The sequence below is a fragment of the Lemur catta genome, chromosome 15 (genome assembly GCF_020740605.2).
Source record: "Lemur catta isolate mLemCat1 chromosome 15, mLemCat1.pri, whole genome shotgun sequence".
Taxonomy (NCBI): Eukaryota; Metazoa; Chordata; class Mammalia; order Primates; family Lemuridae; genus Lemur; species Lemur catta.
The window spans coordinates 41,312,054-41,328,070 of NC_059142.1; the positions used below are offsets into that span (position 1 = coordinate 41,312,054).

General features: G+C 48.5%; 1 long non-coding RNA gene across 1 annotated transcript; it reads left to right on the plus strand.

Moving 5' to 3' along the window:
- The first annotated feature begins 260 nt into the window (after positions 1 to 260).
- LOC123621041 lies at positions 261 to 15,841 on the plus strand. The gene is made up of 4 exons (XR_006728995.1): positions 261 to 1,163; positions 1,596 to 1,730; positions 14,537 to 14,598; positions 15,136 to 15,841. It is a non-coding gene; the product is annotated as an uncharacterized LOC123621041 (long non-coding RNA).
- The last annotated feature ends 176 nt before the right edge of the window (positions 15,842 to 16,017 follow it).

Below are 16,017 nucleotides of genomic sequence, written 5' to 3' on the forward strand. Positions count from 1 at the left end.
GGACAGCGGCTCGCGGCGGCGGCGGGGTGTCGGCGACGACGGGCGCTCGGCTCAGTGGCGCGCAGGGGCCGGGGCGCGGCGTCCCATCGGGGCGGCCCCGTCCGAGGACGCCGGGCGGCGAGCTGCAGGGTGGGGGGAGGAAGTCAGGCTGCAGGCCGCCAGGGCCAGAGGGTTGGGCCGGGGGCAGGAAGCTGTGGCGCGGGCTCCCCCCTCGGCGATTTTTGAACTTCTGCTGTCGCTCCCCGTGCGCGCAAACCGCAGTTCGCCGCCGCCGCTGCGCACCCAGCCCCAGGGGGGCGGGCTGGAGGGAGGGGGCGGGCGCCGGGCGCCGGCCCGGGGACCACCGCAGCCATGGCGCGGCAGGGAGGGGGCTGCCGACCCGCTTCACCTGCCGCAGAAGGGGCGGCCGGCGCCGCTTCACCTGCCGGAGAGGGAGGCGACCTAGGCGAGGCCGAGGCGGCGGCGCGCTCGGCGGCGCCTCCGGGTCCTAGAACCGCACTCTCCCCATCGCCTGGGGCGGAGGATTGGCGGGGTGTGAGTGAAGGGGGTAGCGACCCGGGCCGGAGGGGCAACCCTCAGAGTGGAAGATTGTCAGGAACTGCGAGCGCGGCTTGGAGACCCATGGCGGTGCGGCGTTGGGGCATAAGGGCTGCGTCCCCCTCTCGGGTCCCCGCCTGAGAAGGTGGGAACCCCCTTCCAGGCCCCCCACTTCTTGTTTCTCTGCTCCTCTGTTTAGCCCAGAGACGCGCTGAGGATCAGAGGGATACATCTGCAAACAGGAACCCCAAAACAGGGTGGGAGGCGCGGACCCAAGCCAACGAGACCCACATCACCTGGCCCATCTCGACCAACTGTGCGCATGTGCCGGCATCCCAGTGGTTGTAGAATGGGGGCACCCATGGAAAAGGGCAGGCTGCGAGAAGCTGGGACCACCAGGCAATCCCAAGGAGAAGCAGGGGGTTGAGGACGGGAGGATTAAAGCCAGCCGCAAGGCTGGGAAAGGAGCAGGCACCGCAGAGGAGGGAAAAGAAATCTCTTTGCCTGTGTAACCACCAGGGACCTAGGGTGGCCTCTCACCTTGGAGAATAACAATCTCTGATGTCTGCTAATAACAGAAATGCTTTTTGCTCTGCTTTGATTCATCCTGACAATGACCAGGGAAGGTAGGTATTTATATCCTTATTTTGGAGATGGGGAAACTGAGGCTAAAATGTTAGTTAAGTGACTTGTCCAAGGGCACACAGCTAATAAAGGGCAGAAACAAGCCTCCTCTCTGCCCACCTCCAAAATCTACACTACCCTGGAGTTGCCGTCCTGGTCCTCAACTGCCCGTTTCATCCAGGGTGGGAGAATATTCGAGGGGGAGGGACATAGACCCTCAGGCTTGGGGTACAATCTCCAGCCTGGAATTTGAGCGTTTTAGTTGCTCCTCTTATTCCCTATTTAATTTGTGGGGATCCCCAGTGGGCCCTCCCTACACTCCCTACACTGAGGAGGGCGGGCCCACGGTATGAGCCCCCGCTTTCTCTAGGGCAGGCCAGGAGCCATAAATGTTCCCTCCCGTTACAACTTCCTCCTCCTGCCCTTAAATTCAGAACCATTGACAGGAGTTGAATCGAGAGCTGGAAGTTAACTACCTCATCTTGAAGAAGACCCCGAGAGAAGCCAGCCCCTGACCCCAGGCTGACCTGATTTAAGCCTTTCTTCTGCCAAGGTCACCAGCAACCCAGGTGGGTGAGAGATGTGGTCACTTGTTTCATGTCCTGGCCCCGGGGACCTCCAAGGTGAGTCGAAGCAGGATTATCCTTGAGCACACAGGGAAAGTGATCTTTTCCTTGCTTATTGCAATCTCCTCCATCACGGAACAGACCAGAACCTTGCTCTTGGGGCCTTGCCCTTGAGATTAACTAGGACCTTTTTTTTTTTTTTTTTTAAAGAATTTAGTCCTATCTCTCAATGGCTGTCTCTTTCAATTCAACAATAAACCTTTACTTAGCACCAGCTGTGTGTCCAGCACTGTGCTCAGTCCTAGGGATTCTGTGGCAGATGAGAAGAGTCCCTGTCCTTGGGCTGCTCACAGCCTAGCAAGGGACAGAGTCTAAACACATCTGGCAGAGTGGCTGCTTAAGTCAGCGTATGGGACCAGGCGTTCATGCTTCCTCTTGCCCAGAACTACTTTAAGGGTGAAAGAAAAGGACAGCAGTGTGCCCTGCAGCTGAAAATCCAAGCTAATGCAGCAGTTGCCAGTCTGTGTCCTCAATCCCTGGGGGTCCTCAGGCCATTGCCAACCATCACCCCCCCCACACACACACACACACATATAAGGGGTGGTGGAAATAAGGCTGGGCTATGTAGGACCTCTCATGTGGAAAATTATCATCTCAGCAAGCCTACGTTATGTCTCTCGTGCATGCTGATCAGAACTGAGTTACAAAAAAAAAAAGTAAAGGGGAAAATGTAATCAATTATTACCTAATAAATTTCGTTGGCTTGGCAGGAAGTATCTTTCCTATCAAGGTCCACAGAGGAGGAACTCCTAGAAGGAAGAAGCCTTGGGGGCTGGGCTTGGGGGCTCACTGCGGTCATCCCAACACTTTGAGAGGCCAAGGGGGAGGATCGATTGAGCCCAGAAGTTGGAGGCTGCAGTGAGCCATGACCCTGCCACTGCACACCAGCTTGGCTAACAGAGGGACAGGACACCCAGTCTCAAAAAAAAAAAGGTGGGGAAGGCTTGGTGAAGTTTGGAACTAATGCGTTGGTGAGTCTGTGCTTCCCCCTTCTGGGCACAGGCGGTATGACAGCCAAGACAAGGCGAGGCCTCCAGTGGTGATGGATGGAGTCTCCACAGGGGTGACATTTCTGGACTGTTGTCACCTTGTCACCTCAGATAAAGGGATTGTGCAGTCACTGGGGAAATTCAGAGTTCAGGTGACTGAGCAGCAGATTTCCCCAGGAATCTCCCACCACCATTACTCAGTAGGTACCTCTAAAAAAAGAAAAAGGGGCGGGCGGGGTGGCTCATGCCTGTAATCTCAGCATTCTGGGAGACTTGCTTAAACCCAGGAGTTCAAGACCAGCCAGGGCAACATAATGAGACCCCTGTCTCTACAAGAAATATTAGCAGGGCATGGTGGCCTGATCCTATAGTCCTAGCTACGCAGGAGAATCTCTTGAGCTCAAGAGTTTGAGGTTACAGTGAGCTATGATCACACCATTGCACTGCAGCCTGGGTGACAGAGCAAGACCCTGTCTCTTAAAAAAACAAAACAAGGTGCAAAAGCATGTGTTAAGGAAACCAAGTTTCCCACCAATAGGCCTCCCCCTCCTTGCCCTCCCGGGAGATAACCACTCTTAATAGTGTTAATGTATCTGTTGGTGGCTCACACCTGTAATCCCAGCACTTTGGGAGGCTAAGGCAGGAGGATCGCTTAAGACCAGGAGTTCAAGACCAGCCTGGGAAATGTAACAAGACCCCTGTCTCTATAAAAACTTTAAAAATTAGCCATGAGCTGGGCATGGTGGCATGTGCCTATGTCCCAGCTACTTGGGAGGATGTCCTGAGCCCAGGAGTTTGAGGTTGCAGTGAGCTATGATAACACCACTGCACTCTAGCCCAGGTGAGAGAAAGAGAGACCCTGTCTCTAAATGAATAAATAAGATACTTCTGGGTCAAAGATTATATGCTTTTAAGTTTTTGATAGATTTTCATAGAATTGCCCTCCAAAAAGTTTACACTAATTTGCAACCCCCAATGATGGATGAGATTGCCCCACATCCTCACAAATATAGGGTATTATCAGGCCTGTTGTTGTTGTTGTTTGAGACAGGGTCTCGCTGTGTCACTCAGGCTAGAGTATAGTAGCATCATCCTAATTCACTGCAACCTCAAACTCCTGGCCTCAAGCAATCCTCCTACCTCGGCCGTCCAAAGTCCTAGGATTACAGGTATGAGCTACCACACCTGTCCTGTTTTGTATTTTTTTTTTTTTAAGAGACAGGGTCTCTCTCTGTCACTCAGTCTAGAGTATAGTGGCCCAATCTTGGCTAACTGTTGCCTCAAAGTCCAGGTCTCAAGCAATTCTCCCGCCTCAGCCTCCCCAGTAGCTAGAACCACAGGCACGTGCCACCACACCTGGCTAATTTTTTGTAGAAACAGGTTCTATGTTGCCTAGGCTGGTCTCAAATTCCTAGCCTCAAGGGATCCTCCTGCCTTAGCCTCCTAAAGTGCTAGGATTACAGGCCTGAGCCACCACACGTGGCCTGTTAGGCCTTTTGATTTCAAGTGAAGCCCCTTTGAAAGCCCTGGTCACAGAGCAGGTGATGATCTTTATCTTTCTCTGGACTGCGGGGTTTCTCCAAGGCAAGGACTGTTTTTTCCATTCCTGTATTCCCAGCATAGGACTTGGCACCATCCCTGGTAGTTACTCAAGAAGTGTTTGCTAAATATTGAATGAAAGAAAAAGGACTGTATTTTGGCAAGCCCAGACGGAGGGAGTAGAAGGTTAGGGTTGAGCAGGAAGCCTACCTTTAAGAACCACTCTCTCTTTCAGGCTGTAGTCAAGCTTCTGCCCCAAACTCAAAGCCTTCCTCTTGTAGGAGCCTCCCAGGTTGCAAGATCTGAGGTTGATGGCCCAGAATTCCCAGGGCAGCTTTCACCCAGCTCTTCTGCATTCTAGGGATGGGCCTAATCATCCTCCAAATGCCTGAAGACTGGAAACAAACTAGTTGTTTCTAGCTATAGGGAATCAGTTAAACCAGCACTGTCCAATAGAACTTTCTGCAGTGATGAAAATGTTCTCTATCTGGGCTGTCCAATATGGTAGCCACTGGCCACACATAGCTACTGGGTGCTTGAAACATATCTAGTGCAACTGGAGAAATGAATTTTAAATTTTACTTAATTTTAATTAATTTCAATTTAAACAGCCATGTGTGGCTACTGTATCTGGACAGTGAAGGGTTCAATAAATTCTGATATAGCCCCACAATGGAGAACTATGCAGCTATTAAAAAAAGAAGAAGATGCCAAGAAAAATGGAAAGATCTCCAGGATATATTTTAAAATGAAAATATTATATAAAATAGGATGTCATCTTTTGTGTAAGAAAGGGAGGTGGAAATAAGAATAAATGTTTATATCTGTTTGAATTTGCATAGGGAAAGTAATAACAGTGGTGACCTAGAGGGTGCTGGGGAAACCAGGGGACAAGGATGGGGTGAGAACAGACCTTCCCAATGAATTTCTTTGTATTTCATTTTGATTGTTGAACCAAATGCATTTATTACTTCTTCAAAGTTAAATTAGAATGAAAGCAATTGCTTACTGTCTAATCAAGGAAGGATGCTCTATCCCTCTTCTTGGCAACCTGTGGTAATCAATACACCATCCTTTCCATGTGACTTACCAGAGGACAGCCCCGGGGTATGGGCTGGAGAATGCCACCGCATCAGCCACACCCCAGCTGACACAGATGCCCAAACCCAGCCATGCATCACAAGCAGAATTTTGGGGGAGTGGGGTCAGGGGTCTGTGCCTTTCATGGTCCCCTAGTTAACTCAGGCAGACACTGACTTGTCCTTGTCAACCTTTCCCAGCGAAGAGAAAACAAGCCCCTCATACCACATACACATCCCTTCCCTTTAGACAGCCAGGGTCACTGATGTCTTCTGAACATCGACACTAGAAGGCGCTGAGACAGGTACTTCCCATGTATCATCCTAAGCCAGAGAGCAACCCTGCAAGGCAGGCCTTGTTATTGTGCTGTCTGAGCTCAAAGTCCTCTTGAGTGACTGACTTACTCAAGGTCAGGGAGCTGGTAAATGTCAGAGCTAGGATCTGAATCCAGTCATAAACTCCCTGAGCCTTAGTTTTCTCCTCTGAAAAAAATGGTGGCAGGATTTTATAGAATCATTTTGAATATTTAATGAAATTTCCTGTAAAGGACTCAGTCCTTCATGTAAAGGACTTGATGAAAAGGACTAATTTTCAGCAATAAGGTGGACTATATGTTGAGAAAAACTCTTCTTATATAAAACAGCTAGAAATGATATATAAAAGAAGAAATGTGTGTGTGTGTGTGTGTGTGTGTGTGTGTGTGTGTGTGTGTGTGTTTTCAATGCAAAGCCAAGCTGGCAAGAAAAGAAAATTCCCCAAAGGCACAAATCCAACAAGACAAACAAGACAAAACAAAACTTCATAAAATGAGAGTTTGAGTCAGAGATAATCTGCCCCTCAGAAAAGTCAAGGGTGCCTGAAAGGTGTATCCTTGGGTAGACTTGGAAAAAAGTCCACCCTACAGAGAAAGATGGTAGGGATACCTGCCTGCCCCAATCCATCAGGAAGATATTACATTCTACAGTTATATGAACCCAGTAACATAGCTTCAAAAATCATAACACAGAAATAGTGGGGAAAATAGACAAATCCACCAATGTAATGGAAGGTTTAAATCACCTCCCTCTGGAACTGGTAGATCAAGCAGACAAAAAAATCCAGTAACGATTTAGAAGACTTGAACAATATAAGTGACAAGATTAATCTAATAGAATATTTTGAATACTCCAATTCAAACACTTGGCAAATGTTTGTTTTCAGGCACACATAGAACATTTGCAAAAGTGACTACATACAAGACCATAAAGCAAGTCTCAGTTCAAAAACTCATAACAGGCTGGGCACAGTGGCTCATGCCTATAATCCCAGCACTTTGGGAAGCTGAGGTGGAAGAATCACTTGAGACCAGAGTTCAAGACTAGCCTGGTCAACATAACAAGACCCCATCTCTATAACAAATATTTAAAAATTAGCTAGGTTTTATGCACATACCTGTAGTCCTAGCTACTGGGGAGGCTGAGGCAGGAGGATCGCTTGAGCCCAGGAGTTCAAAGTTACAGTGAGCTATGGTGGCACCACTGCACTCCAGCTTGGGCAACACAGTGAAATCCTGTCTCTACAAAAAATTTTTTAAAAAATTAGTTGGACTACACGCCTGTAGTCCCAGCTACTTGGGAGGCTGAGGCAGGAGGATCACTTGAGCCCAGGAGTTTGAGGTTGCAGTGAGCTATGATAACACCACTGCACTCTACCCTCGAGCAACAGAAGGAGCCCCTGTTTAAAAAAAAAAAAGTCTGGGCATGGTGGCTCACATCTGTAATCCCAGCACTTTGGGAGGCACTCCAGCCTGGGTGACACAGCAAGACTCTGTATCTAAAAATAATTTAATTTAATTTAATTTAAAAGACAATCCTGTGCATTTTAAAATGTCAAAAAGTCCTTAGCACATAATGACCTAAAAGTGGAAATGAGGATGATTGATGATGATGATAAAGATGCAACAATAGCTGGTGGGGGAGGTGTCCATAGGACACACTTGGCAGTAGTCATTTCTGAGGTCAAAGGAAGAGGGGTAAAGACTAAAGGGCTGAGTTTGGCGGTAATCGATGGGTCTGGGAAGGGGGAACCCAAAGGATGAGATGCAAATGACAATTCTGAATTGGAGATTATCCCAGTTCCATTTTACTAACAAGGCCACTGAGGCTGCTAATGTGCACTAACTCAAGTCACCCATTTAAATAGTGGCAGAGCCAAGATTCAAACCCAGGTTGGCCCTCTGGCTTTTCATGCTGCCCCTGAGGGGACAGCCAACAGAGGCAGGGAAGACCAAACCTTAATCTTAGTTTAAGTGTCTTAATCTCTGAAACAGTCTGCCAGGGAGGCATTTGGTCACCTGTCACACTTGGGTGTGTATGGCCAAGATGAGAGGCTATGAACCACAGCTGTGACCATCATTAGTCTGTCTGTCTGTCTGTCCTAACCACCTCTAACCACCTCGGCTATCCTAGCCAGAAGACCCAAATGCCATTCCTTTCGGGGCCCTGAATCTCACACAGGCTAGGGCAGGTGAGTCCCCATGCAATCAGCAGGGCAATGCGATGGGTGTACAGATGCCCAGGGCTGCCAAGCTGAGGGGAGGGGTGGCCTGAGAAAGCACCACAGAGCTTCCAGGCCTTACACCTGCACACAGTGTTTAAAGAATGCCGACTACAGGAACATTCACTGAGACCTGCTGAACACCAGGCCTTGGGCAGGTAAAAGGGTCTCATGGCAATGTGCCCAGGTTGGTGCTATTAGCCCCATTATTTACAGATGAGGAGGGCTCAGAGAGGTTAGGTGACTTGTACAAGTCCCCCAAAATGGCAGAATCAAGACAAGAACCCAAAAATTAGGGCCCAGCCCTCCCTACTGTTTCCCCTGTACTGGGGACAGCCAGTTTTCAAAGGTCTCCCTCCCAACAGCTAGCCAACTGAGAGGTCACTGTGATGAAAGCCAAGGGCAAGGCCAGGCCTTGGGAAATCAGCTGAACCTCTGTACTCATTATTCCATTAACTATTCATGGGGGGCCAGATTAGACCCAGGCCTGCCCAGGAAGAGCTCACAGCCCAGACCCACTCTTGACATGATGCTGCTGGGGCATCGCCTGGGTCAGGGTGGGAACTCAGGGCTGCCCTCCTGGGTGGCTGAAGAAGAGAGGCAGTGTTGAAACCACTAGAGTTCTCTTAGTGGGGAACGACTCAAGAGACCTATCTGACAACAGGAACTGGGGGAAGGTCTTCGGTGTGCCGCTGGGAGTGCATGAGAAAGACAAGGATCTTCGGAATGTCCCGACAAACTACCTCCTGCAGGGCTGACTCCACATCTGTCCGCCTCTGCGCCTCCCAGAGCAGCCAGCACGCCACTGCTGGCACTCGGTCATTCGTTGACAAGGGAGATGGGCGGAGACTGGGGAAGCAGAGCCTGGCCTTGGGAGGTTTCAGGGAGAAGGGCGGCTCTGGTGCCCTGGGATGAGGTCAAGAGGATGAGGCGATTCAGTTGGGCAATTAGGGTGTCCCTAGCGGCCTTCAAAAAGAATGTTTTCAACAGCAGCCGCTGAATTTCAAGGGGAAGTTTGGCAGTGGGAGGGGGAGACAGGAGGAACAATGGCCTAAGCTGCCCATCAGCAGAGAGAAAACACATGCATAATTAATGGTGCCATTCTTAACCTGTTTTGAAGATCTGATTTTTTGACAGACAGCTCAAGGGTTAATCCTCAGAGGTTCAGGAGTTCCATGAACTCCTTAAGGTGGAGAATTGCACCCAGGAATATAATATCACTTATATTCCCACCAGGGAGGTGGAGCCTGAACCTATGCACAAGGAAACACCAGGCAAACCTCAAATGAGGAACACTGAATTACGAGAAAAAGGTGGGGAGGTCTACCCTGAAAAAAATGTCGTGAAAGACAAAGAAGGTAAAGAATTGCTCCAGATTAAAGAAGCCTAAAGAGATAGGACAGTTAAATGCAATGTGTGATCCTATTATACTAGAGGGAAAAAATATTCTAAAGGACCCTATGGATAAAATTGAAATATGGACAGTAGATTAGATAAAAGTATTGTATCAGTGTTAAATTTCCCCAAACTGCAGTTATGCAAGACACTGTCCTTGTTCTTAGGAAATACCCACTGAAGTATTTACGGGTAAAGGGGCATGATGGCAGCCACGTACTCTCAGTTCAGTTAATATACAAATTAAAATATGTTTTCATATACTGTATATATATATAGAGAGAGAGTGAAAATGGCGCAAGATTTTAACAACTGGTGAATCTGGGTAAGGTATATGAAGGATCTCTTGAAACTCTTCCGTGAGCTTGAAATTATTTCCAAATAAATTGGGGTGTTTTTGTTTGTTTTTGAGACAGTGTCTCCCTCTGTCGCTGAAGCTAGGGAGCAGTGGCATCATCATAGCTCACAGCAACCTCAAATTCCTGGGCTCCAGTGATCCTCCAGCCTCAGCCTCCAGAATAGCTGGGACTATAGGTGTGCACCCACCATGCCCAGACAATTTTTTTTGTTCTTTCAGTGACAGGCCCTTGCTCTTGTCCAGGCTGGTCTTGAACTCCTGATCTCAAGGGACCCTTCTGCCTTGGCTTCCCAAGATGCTAAGATTACAGGTGTGAGCCTCGGTGCTGGCCCCAAATAAGATTTTTTTCCTAAATCTACCCAAATTTGGAGCCTCCTAAAGTTAGGGGCCTTCATCCTGTTCTTTTTCCCCAGAGCTGGCTGCCAGCTGGGCTAGGATAGGCCCTCGATCCGCGACCTGGGTGAACAGGGTAGTATTAGGGGCACAGGTGGCGACCGGAAGGGCAGAGGCCCGCTGCTTTGGGACATTCCTCAGCCGGAGACATTTTCTGATCTGACAGCTGGGGAGGCCGCGGACCCAGGCCAGGAGTGACTCACCCGCGGGGCTCCCAGGGCGGGGGAAGGGAGCCCCGCCCCGCCCCGCAGGGAGGGCCCCGGCCGGCAGGTGCCGCTGTTGAGCCAGCTCTGGCAGAACCTGGCTGAGGCTGGGCTCGGGCCTGTAACTAACTAGTCAGCCCATGGGTTTTCTTCCAGAACCCAGCCCACCAGGGTGTGTGAATGGCCTCGCTCATCCTTGCCCCCATCTGGCCTCCCGCTCCCAGGCCCTCAGCTTCCCTCCATTCCCACCCCCATCATGGATGCCCCAAGACAACCCTCTTGGATAATTCCAGGTGGAGGAGGGGAGGTAGGCAGGAAGAGGCTTTGGTCCCTGGCCCTAGAGTCTAAGAAGCAAATTCATCCTTCCCTTTCCTCCGTCCCATCTCCCTCTTCCCCACCCCCACTTCCCGCCCCACCTCCCACCCTCCTCCCCCTCCTCCCCCTCTCCCCCCTCCTTCTCCTAAGCAGCCTAATTCAGGCTTTCAAAACACACACCTCCCCAGCCCATCCCCACGACTGCCTGGGCCTTTCTCTGGGAGCTGTGGATCCTGGACTGCAGTTCTGCTAGGCCCAGGGATCAGGGTAGAGATGGAAAAGAGGTGACAGGGTGCTGGTGGGGAGGTGGCTTGACAATGACCTGTGATATTATTTCTTCCCTGTGTAGAAAGGAGGTGCTTCCATAGCCCCTCTGCAGTAGCGTGGGCTGGGGGTGGGGAGTTCTCCCTGCCTGGAATCTGCAGCTGGGCCTTTACTCCAACTCTCCCTGGCCTACTCAGACCGAGGATGAAAGGGGCCCAAAGGGAGGCCGAGGCGGCCGGATCATTTGAGCTCAGGAGTTCAAGACCAGCCTGAGCAAGAGCGAAACCCCATCTCTACTAAAAAAAAAAAATAGAAAGAAATTAGCTGGACAACTAAAAATATATATATACAAAAATTAGCCAGGCATGGTGGCACATGCCTGTAGTCCCAGCTACTCGGGAGGCTGAGGCAGGAGGATCGCTTGAGCCCAGGAGTTTGAGGTCGCTGTGAGCTAGGCTGACGCCATGACACTCTAGCCCAGGCAACAGAGTGAGATTCTGTCTCAAAAAAAAAAAAGAGAGAAAAGAAAGGGGCCCAGAGAGGTCACTTGGTCCATCCCCTGGCTCCAGGAAGGAGTATAACTGTGAAGATCTCCTGATGCTATGTACGCTCACTAATTCTTTCAACAGCCCTTCGCTGAGCATCAGCTCTGTGTGAGGTACCAGGAGCTTTACCTAATGTAAGCAAGCATCTTACATTCTCACTAGGACCTCAGAGACAGGTGCTATTACTCTAAATGTACTTGTCCAAAGATCCACTTGGATACAGAGATTCTCTGTGACTCCCCCTAACCTGCCTAGTGGGGTTCATCTGATTTGCTTTGGGGCCAACTGCACTTGTCTCACCAGCTTCCAATAATTTGTCTTGCTGGGACCCCCTTACCCTATCAGATGGGGCTCCAGACCATAGCAACTGGGGACAGTAAAGCTGGGGGGCCGGCACTAGCCCTCACTATGCATTCCTTAACTTCTTCAAGTTCAATTCTCATCTGTACAACAGGGTTTACAGCAATACCTTCCTCATGGAGTTGACACATGGGTAAAATAAGAAGATGCATATAAAGTACTTAGCACAATAAATTTAACTTAAAAAGGGAAGTCCATCCCCACTAGAATGGCTAAAATGAAAAAAGCAGACAACACTCAGTGTTAGCCAAGGATGTGGAGCAAAGGAACTCTCATAGTCAACTGGTGGGGGTGGAAAACCATTAGCAGTTTCTGTTAAAATTGAACATATGCATACAGTATGACCCCGCAAGTCCACTCCTAGATATAAACCCAAGAGGAATGTACCAAAAGACGTAAAATGATACTCATAGCAGCACTAATCACAATAACCCTAAACCGGAAACAACCCAAATGTCCAGCAGTAGCAGAATGAGTGAATGCATTTTAGTATATTCATGCATTGAAATACTATAAGGCAATGCAAAAGAATAAAGTACTGCTACTCATAACAACGTGGATAAAGCTCGCAGACAAACTGTTGAGGGAAAGAAACCAAGCACAAAAGAGGTACATATACCATGTTTGGTTTCATACAAAGTTCAAAAACAGCCAACTAATCTATGTCAGAGGTCATCCTTGGGGAGCAGTGATTAAAAATGAGACTTGGGCCCGGCGTGGTGGCTCACGCCTGTAATCCTAGCCCTCTGGGAGGCCGAGGCGGGTGGATCACTCGAGGTCAAGAGTTTGAGACCAGTCTGAGCGAGACCCTGTCTCTACTAAAAATAGAAATAAATTATCTAGACAACTAAAAATATATATAGAAAAAATTAGCTGGACATGGTGGCACATGCCTGTAGTCCCAGCTACTGGGGAGGCTGAGGCAGGAGGATCGCTTAAGCTCAGGAGTTTGAGGTTGCTGTGAGCTAGGCTGACGCCACGGCACTCACTCTAGCCCGGGCAACAAAGTGAGACACTGTCTCAAAAAAAAAAAAAAAAATGAGGCTTGAGCCTGGCGTGGTGGCTCACGCCTGTAATCCTAGCACTCTGAGAGGCCGAGCTGGGAGGATCGCTTGAGGACATAAGGTCAACATCAGCCTGACCAAGAGTGAGACCCCGTCTCTATTAAAAATAGGAAAAATTAGCTGGCTAACTAAAAATAGAAACAAAAACTTAGCCAGGCATGGTGGCCAGTGCCTGTAGTCCCAGCCACTTGGGAGGCTGAGGCAGGAGGAGGATCACTTGAGCCCAGGCAACAAACCAAGACTCTGTCTCAATAAATAAATAAATAAATAAATAATAAAAATGAGGCTTGGAGGGTTCTGGGTACTGACAGTGCTTTTTCTTCATTGTCAGGGGTGGTACAAAGGTCTGTTGACTGTTCAAATTCATTAAGCTGTACACTTATGATTTATCTACTTTTGTATAAATGTTATACTTCAATAGAAAGTTTACACTAGTATAAAAAAGACAAATGAATTGAACCATGTGTATCACATAAATAAATCTTAAAACAAAACGTTTCAAGTAAAGAGCAAGTTATTAAAAGATTTTGGTAGGGCTGGGTGCAGTGGTTCACACTTGTAATCCTAGCACTTTGGGAGGCCAAGGTGGGAGGATCACTTGAGGCCAGGAGTTTGAAACCAGCCTGGGCAACAGCAAGACCCCCCTATCTATAAAAAAATTTTTTAAATTAAAAACTAGCCAGGCCTGGTGGCATGTGCCTCTAGTCCCAGCAACTAGGGAGGCTGAGGCAGAAGTATAGATTGAGCCCAGGAGTTTGAGGTTGCAGTGAGCTATGATTATGCCACTGTACTCCAGCCTGTGTGACAGAACAAGACCCTGTCTCAAAAAAAAAAAAAAAAAAAGATTTTGGTAGTATGATTTATAGAAATTTAAAAACATTGGCCAGGCGCAGTGGCTCGTGCCTGTAATCCTAGCACTCTGGGAGGCCGAGGCGGGCAGATTGTTTGAGCTCAGGAGTTCGACACCAGCCTGAGCAAGAGCGAGACCCTGTCTCTACTAAAAATAGAAAAGAAATTATACGGACAGCTAAAAACATATATATATAGAAAAAATTAGCCAGGCATGGTGGTACATGCCTGTAGTCCCAGCTACTCGGGAGGCTGAGGCAGGAGGATTGCTCGAGCCCAAGAGTTTGAGGTTGCTGTGAGCTGGGCTGACGCCACGGCACTCTAGCCCAGGCAACAGAGTGAGACTCTGTCTCAAAAAAAAAAAAAACATTATATATTGTTTAAGCATACATACCTAGACAGTACAAATAAAAGACATGCAGGGGGGGGGCGGGGCGGGGAATAAACACCAAATAGAGAATATAGGTTTCCTTTTAGTGGCAGAGAAGGGACTTCAAAAGCTTTTCTAGCTTTATTTCTTAAGCTGGGTGTGGGTTTTTGGTTTTGTTTTTGGTTTTGTTTTTATTGTTTAGAGACGGGGTCTTGCTCTGGCTCTGTTGCCCAGGCTGGTACAATGAGATCACAGCTCACTGTAACCTCAAATTTCTGGGCGCCTGAGCCTCCTGAGTGGCTAGGACTATAGCTTTCAGCCGGGTGGTTTGTATCATGGGTGTTCATTTTCTTATTTTGAATACTGTATACTTTTCTGATTGACATATTTTGTAATTAAAAGAACTCAGTCTCAAAAAGAAAGAAAAGAAGAAAACAAAATGGAGAAGGGAGAAAAGTGTGTCTTATTTATTATATCTTTGTCTCTCTAGCACCAACCCAGTACCTGGCACTCATCAAATGTTTGGTGAATGAAAGATCACTCCATCACTTGGTGAGCAAAGCTTTGGAACCAGGGTTTGATGTCAGGCCTTCCTATGCCAAATCCCAAATCCAGGGCACTCCCTACCTTGCTGCAAATGGGGGGCAGTTGGGGAGGGGCAGCAACAGTGGAGGCCCCAACCTGACTCAGCACCCTCTTTCTGAACTGAATTACAGAATTACTGAGTTACAGGACCCAGAGAAGGAACCAAACGACTTCATTAATCAGAATTCTGCAAATCCAGAATCTGGTGACCCAATTTCTATGAATCAATACTGCTAAAATCTTTTAATAACTTGCTCTTTATCCGAAACCTTTTAAGATTTGTCTATATGATACACGTAGCTTGATTCATTTGTCTCTTTTATATGAGCACATTGTCCCCTCCATGGGACAGAAAAGGGGGCTGTCTAAGCCAAGGTCTGGTCGAAACAGCTTGTGGCACATAGATTTGAATGGTGCAAGAGAATCAACAAACAGCCTTCAGCACATTAAGTCTTTGAGTGCAGAGATGCCACTAATTGCAGACGCATTTTATCTGTTTATTAGGCCCCATGCGGAATGCGGCCTCTGAGAAAAGCACTTCTCACCACTCAAAACCCACCGAAGCGTGCCCAGCCCTGAGAGGGGCTTCTAAGAACGCCAAGCCAGCTGCCTCTGCAGCATAAGCAGAGTTAACCACATAATGAGCAGGCTGAAGCGGATTCATAGGCTTTGAGGATTGTTTTTGAGGAAGAGAAATAGGTCCTACTTCCGTGGGAGGCTGATTATTCGTTTAACTCCAATCAGAGCTGATGGTTTGAAGCGTTGTGAATGATGCTGGCGGTGGCTGAGGCTGTGAGAAGCCCATCTGGCCATCACATCATCGCACACCTGTCTGCACAGCAGATCTCTCACCCGTGCTGATTCGCATTAGAGCAAGGTCTCTACTGAGCACCACTGATGAAGGCAGAGGTGTTACTATCCTGAATGGTGATAAAATGACGCATCTCATCACAAACGCCTTCTTTCAGACTTTTCATTCAGACTGTCCTCATGCAACCAGCCACTTCCCCATCAGGTGGGCTGAAATCAATTAAACAATTACTCATTTATCAATATAATATTTAATAAAAAGCCATTTGTGCCAGCCACTGTGTTAGACACCAGGGTGACAAAGATGACAAAGAAGGTCCCCACCCTCAGGATCTCGGAGTCAAGCTAACAGATCATTAGGATTCTTTGTGATTAGGACAATGATAGGGGGAAAATAGAAGCCAGGACCCAGAGAAGGGTGGGCTGGCTACTAACCTACCTCCTCAAAGTTGCCCTGAGCCCCTCCGCAATAGGTACTCAGTTTGCCAGCCATGCCCATCGCCTCCCTCCCAAGCTCCTTCCTCTGGGTGTGTGCCCTGCAATTGTCTTGACTAGTGATGTCCTTTCCTACCCCTG